The sequence below is a fragment of the Heliangelus exortis genome, chromosome Z (assembly GCF_036169615.1).
Source record: "Heliangelus exortis chromosome Z, bHelExo1.hap1, whole genome shotgun sequence".
Lineage (NCBI taxonomy): Eukaryota > Metazoa > Chordata > Aves > Apodiformes > Trochilidae > Heliangelus > Heliangelus exortis.
In genome coordinates, this window is record NC_092454.1 from 19012769 (window position 1) to 19018768 (window position 6000).

Genomic DNA, 6000 nt, shown 5'->3' on the forward strand with positions numbered 1-6000 from the left:
AGAGACCCTCAACTAGAGATCCTCAGACGCCCAGCCAATATTTCTATGGCTCTTTGATTCTCTCCCAAACTCTGTTTGGAGCTGAAAGTCCTTTCTTCCATATGCACCTGTGGGAGAAAACTCAGGGTTTCCTGAGGTTCTAGCACTGTCCACCTTCTCCTACCCTTTACCAGCACCACATATTTATTTGGTGTGTCATATTGGGTCAATAATCACCTTATGGTCAAAGATTAATTTGTTGAGAGTCATCAATTACTTTCCAGAATTTTTTACCTAGAAAGTTTTCTCTCAGATCTCTTAGACTTCCTTGCCTGATGTAAATCAGCAGGGCTGCCTGTTTATCTTAATTCCTATTTCAAGCCTGGCTCTCAAAACCAAGTATGAAGTTCATTTGATCAGCCTAGGCAAAAGCTGTTGACTGGAAGTGTAGCCATCTCAAAGCAACCTCGTGCAGAGAAACAGAAGGGACAGGTTGAACTTGAACAGGACTTGATGCAGAAAGATGTTAAGAGTGCTTATCCCAGCTGCTCTAGGATAATAATTAGGTTAGTGATGAGTGCACAATAGGGCAACATCACTCTAAAATACTCCCAAATGCAAAACCTACAGGCCCTTTGGTTTTACATCCTTATTATTTTCAAGATGCTTTTCACTACTAGAAGCCACCTGTGTCTATGCATTATCAGAAAATCTTTTGAGAGTACCCTTTCACTGGGCTTTAATTTGTGAAAAGGGCATTCTGAATTTTTTGTTTATTAAATAGATAAAGCTTGAAACAGCTCCTCCAGATGACCTGCAAACCCTTCAGACTTGGCAAATTTCCTCATGTAATTTGCTGACTGGTATTACATGCAGTGCTGATAGAGGTCCCACTTCCAAACCCTTGTTAGTCATTAAATCCCTGCCAAGACCTGCTTTTGAAAGTCTGCCTTTTTTGTGATCCTTCTCTTGGCATGCCCAGCAATACTGAATAAGAAATTCTTTTACTTCATCTGTCTCCTAAAAATCCCAAACTGCTTTTTCTTTATAAATTAAGGTTAAGTTTAGCAACTCAATAGTATCATCTTTGCATTTTTCAGCATTCTTTCTACTGGCCATTGTGTGGTTTATAATCAGCGAAATAAAACCTCCTGACTGAATTCATTTTTATAAACATCAGGTTAATTTGCTGCAAAGCTGTTAGTCCTGCATTTGCTTCTGAGGATAACTCATCATGAAAAGAAAATGAACCTAGATTAATTAGAACAACTATTTTCTGCATATGAATGCTCCATACATGATAGACTTCCCTTCCTCAGTTTAAAATATTTTGAAGCTGAATTTGGAAACTAAAGCAGAGTCTGTGACTGATATGATAATGGGATGTAAAAGGCCACAATAGCCAATCCTATTTAAGATACCTCATTCTGCTCCCATTTAAATCCATTAGTAAATAGATCACTCTCATCAAGACACAAAAGCCAAAAAAAGATAATAGACTGAAGACTCCAGTTCAGTTTGTAGGAGGATGAACCTCTTTGCATGTTTATTCCTTGGCTGTAATAGACCTCTAATGCTTTACTGATAAAACAAGTGAGATCAAGAGAACTGTTGCTCTAATTTCATTAGATAGCTGTGTATGTGAATAGAAACCGATGGGCATATTTTTTTTAACCTTGAATATCTGGTGTCAGATGTAAGATAGGTCACAAATTAAGTGGATGCCCTGTAAGCCAGTATTTCTCAAAAGTTTTGTATGCATTCCTTTCCTCTGTTTTGTGCAATTTTTGTGCTTGCCGTCTCCAGCCTGAGCAGCATCTCAGTCCCACTGAGCCAGGGCTCCCACTGAACATTCTACAATTGGGACTTTAGTGAAATGTCAGGAGAGTTGTCACAGCCCAAAAAAGTCTTGCAGCTGCTACATAAGCAGTGACTTTCAATGTATATCAAGGTAAACTGAACATACCCTAAAGGATTTTATCTTGTGAGACTGGGTAAACTGAGCAGAAGCCTTTCTGCAAATACCCTGCCTATTATGTACTACTTTGGTGGTGGTGCTGGAGCACAGGATACAGCCAAGCTCAGCAAAGGACAGTTGGGCAGCACAGGTCACACCACACCATGCTGTGAGCTCTGCTGGGGAAGAATCTGCTGAGATTCTGTGGACTGTGACTCCGCTGCTGTCCCTTCATGTTGCTGTCTGCAGTCAGACTGCAGACAGGGCTCAAAGTCTGCAGAACTCAAGTGTGCTTGGCTCGGCCTTGCATCCACTCAGATGGTGTGAAAACGCAGGCTGGAGCCTGCAAGACATGGGAGATGCTGTGACCCTCTGTCTTCCGAGCTTCCTGGAGTCTACACTGCAATGGCCTTTTAGATTTTGTGTCTGGTTTTTTGAGCAAGCCCAATCTTGAAGCAAGCCTCAGACCAAGCTTAATGAGCCAAATGAGAAACCTTATTATATCTTGAAGTAGCAGAGAACATGGCTGTGAAAATCTGAATGCAGCCAGTGTCATCACCTAACTGAAAGCACACCACTGTCACCATTATTCTTCCTTACCTTTGGTGGAAGGAGGAATCACTGCAATAAAAATCTATTTTCTTTGAACTTTAAAAGCCACTTTTCATTAAGAAAATGAAATCAGTAGGTGGCAAGGAACTACGTGTGAGACAGATAAAGAGAGAAAAATTCATGTTTTTAGAGCAGCATAATATATTATTTGGTTATCAGAGGCCTCTCTCCTGACAGTTCCTGTTAAATAGCAAGATATTAAACTTTTTCTTTTTTTTTTAAGCTCCAGAAACAACCAACAAAGAATCCCTGAAATGAGCATGCACCTTCAGCACCTGGTATAGCTGGCCAAGGATGCTCCCCTGTCTTCTAGCTGCATTCCAGGAAGAACATATACAGGGAATGGAAATTTAAGGGTAAGGCAATCTAATTCACTTCCATCCCACTTTTTCCCTTGCAAAGGACCTCAGTAGCAGCTGAGGACTGCTGGATTTAATCAGGGTTTTACAATCTCTCAAGTTTTGCATGAAAAAAATCCCATGTTTTAACACAGGGATTATTTTGTCCTTCAGAAACCGAGTAATTTGAATAAACAGCAAAAAACAGTGACAGGGAGAAGAAAAAAAAACCCAAAACCTGAATCAGCATATGTAAATCAGCATAAATCTATTGACTCCAGTGGAGCTGCACCAACGTGGATAAAATGAAGTTATCACTGTTGTCACTGCGGATGTGGTCTTCTTTTTGAGATATGCTTTATCTGCAGCAGCTTATTCTATTACTTTTTTCCTGCCTAGCCCATACTTTTTTTGTATTTTACTGTGTTCTCCCCTGTAATAATCAAGATTTTTCTGTTTCAGGTCTTGCAGTTAAGCAACATGCTACTTTAACACTGGGTGGAGTCTGGTCACCGTGACTCTTCTGTGATATTCATGCATTAAAAGAAAATCTAAGAAACTAGTACAATTTGATTTAAAAAAAAAAAAAAAGTTGTGTGAGTTTAAGGCTGCTGAAGGGCAACCTTAATTTATGAGCCAATAAGTTACACAAATATTTTCTCTACTCTTCAATTAAGAACAAGTAGTTTTCCTTGGCAACGACCGCATTACATGGAACTTACCCTAGCTCTGATTTCCAGCAGGGTACTTTCCCTAAGAAAAGAACATAGACATTTATCATGTAAATGTCTAATTTGTACATGGTTTTGAGAGAGAGGGGAGAAAATGGAATTTCCGGCAAATTAACATAGCCCTTCTCTTTTACTGGAATTTGTGCTCTTTTCTGTAGTTTTCTTCTGCTTTCATTTATATCTCAATGATGAATCATCAATTAAAATTGTAAAAGGGTAGGATTGTGAGCTGGGTGTATTAAAAAGTGCAAAAGGAGGACAGGCTGCTGGTGAAAAGGAGGTTTTGGGGGAGTCTGGTTTAAAAACAGAAAGGTGGCAGTCTTCTTCCATGCAGAGTTGCTACTGAAAGTGTGCTCTATAGTTCAGCTATGATGATGGTGATTAGTCCTTTTGTGGGCAAAAATAAAAGGATCTTAGCCACATTAGACATCAAATTGCTATTTCCTTTTAAACTATCATCTTTCCCAGTGCTGCATTACTCTGTCCCCTAGCCATTTACAGGCAGGTTCCTTCAGAGGTGTGAGGGCAGCAAGTACCTGGGAGTGAGCTCGGAATCTCTGTGGCTGTCACTGTGCTAGGAGCCCTCTCACCCTCCTGAGGTATTCCCCAAAACAAACTGAAAAGATGCAGTTGGGACCAAGACTAAACATCATCTCTGGATGTGAAAACATGCAGCTCTGTAACAACATGGAGACCTGCTCCACCTTCACCTTGGAAGGAATGCCTTGTTCACTTTCCATACATTCCTTCTCTCACCCCAGTGAAGTCTGCTACCTGCTCCCCCAGGAAAGTCCTGGTTCTGGTCTCCATTTGCATAGCCTTGGCATGAAAAATGTATTTGGTGGTGTCAGATTCAATCTCCAAGTGAGTGTTTCTGCAAAACTGGAATAAAATTTGCCCCACTGCTTTCATCCTGCTCCTTATATTCAACCCATAAGTTAGTTTTATTTTTTTAAGATTTTGTTCCATGGCATTTCCCCCTGTTCCTGTGTCTGCTCAACACAAATCTGGGTTTCTTTCAAACTCCTTAAAGCTCTCCTGTCTTGGAAAAAGATTCTCATTATCCAGTCTTCAAACTTTTAGTGGTTTCACAGTAAAATCACAGTAAATCACAGGTATCCCTTGTATTTGAAATCTTTCACAGGAAGACAGTATCCTTCCTAGCAATCCTGAACAGCTTTGCAAAAATTGTTTCTTGTGATTAACAAGTAGCTTATTTATTTCCTGTTTCACAAGTCCCTAAGGTACCCAAACCCAGAGATAATATTGAATTACACTGCTCCAATTCTGTGTCAGTATGAAGGCGGGATTGTGATGAAATACATGCTGCTTCTTACTTGATAAAATGTACAAGGTTGGCTACTTGGAGGCTAGTGTTAAAATTTATGGACTCTGTCATACTTTTTTTCCTCTAAGTGCTTGAGCATTGTAAATAATGTGACAGACAAACACATTCTTATCATGTAGTGGCCTAATCTAGTTCTGCTCCCTTCCCTCCTGGTGTTTAATTGCATGCAGCCTTCAGTCAGCTTATCTTAGTGACATTCTGTAACATATGAATTTCTTTTGCTGTTTTGGAGGCTGGGAAATGAAAAGTCACTGCAAAGTCATCTCATCTGTGAGCAGACAGCATGGGGTGATACAGGAAACACAGGTCACTGCCTGTTGCTGTGTATGCAGGCAGGGCCTGATTTTTCTTTTGTCCAGTGGGAGCTGACACATTCTTGCTAACTTTGGGGTATTTTTTTCTTTTTTCTTGCCCTGCTAATTCTAAAGAGAATTTTTTTTTTACTTTCCCCTGCTCCCCTCCCCCCCTCCAGCATTAAAATGGTGGTACATTAATTAGTCTATTTAGCAAACAGTATACCATGATGCTATGCCAAAAGGAATTAACTTCTAAGAGCCATATTAAAATCGATACCAAATATTGCCCTGTTCCTGTTTCCTTTCAGTTAAATTGTTTGACAGCATGGCTGGAAACTCACAAAAAACTGGTTGGTCTCTTCAGTTCCTGAACTCATCATATTTCTTCCATGGATGGAGCTCTGAGCCATTCAGCCATGCCATTTTTATAAATCTGGACGTATTTTTTTAAACATAGTCACTCTGACATACTGTAAATTCTCCTTCATTCAGGTCATATAACACTCTAGGCCACAACACTGAACATACTGAGAAATATCCATATCCCTTTCATATATTATCTATTTTTAAAAGGAACAGTTATGGTTGGGCAGCAAAAGAATGTGACAGAAACCATCACTGTGTATAATGAACCCATTAAAATGTCACACACATAAAATAAAAGTCCCTTTGACCTTGCCTATCAAAGAAACCATAATGTAAGCATTTGGGGAAATTAATCTGACTATTTTCTTTGTGT

The 6000-nt window shown here is 39.7% G+C and overlaps 1 long non-coding RNA gene across 2 annotated transcripts in view; it reads left to right on the plus strand.

The window, feature by feature from the left end:
* Positions 1-5544, plus strand: part of LOC139790020 (uncharacterized) — a 73070-nt gene extending 67526 nt beyond the window's left edge. The window contains exons 2-4 of one of the 2 annotated variants that reach the window (XR_011723345.1): positions 2772-2904; positions 3349-3448; positions 4651-5544. This is a non-coding gene — a long non-coding RNA (uncharacterized lncRNA). Of the gene's footprint in view, positions 1-2771; positions 2905-3348; positions 4529-4650 lie in introns of those variants that run through there. The other variant, XR_011723344.1, reaches the window with a different exon arrangement.
* The last annotated feature ends 456 nt before the right edge of the window (positions 5545-6000 follow it).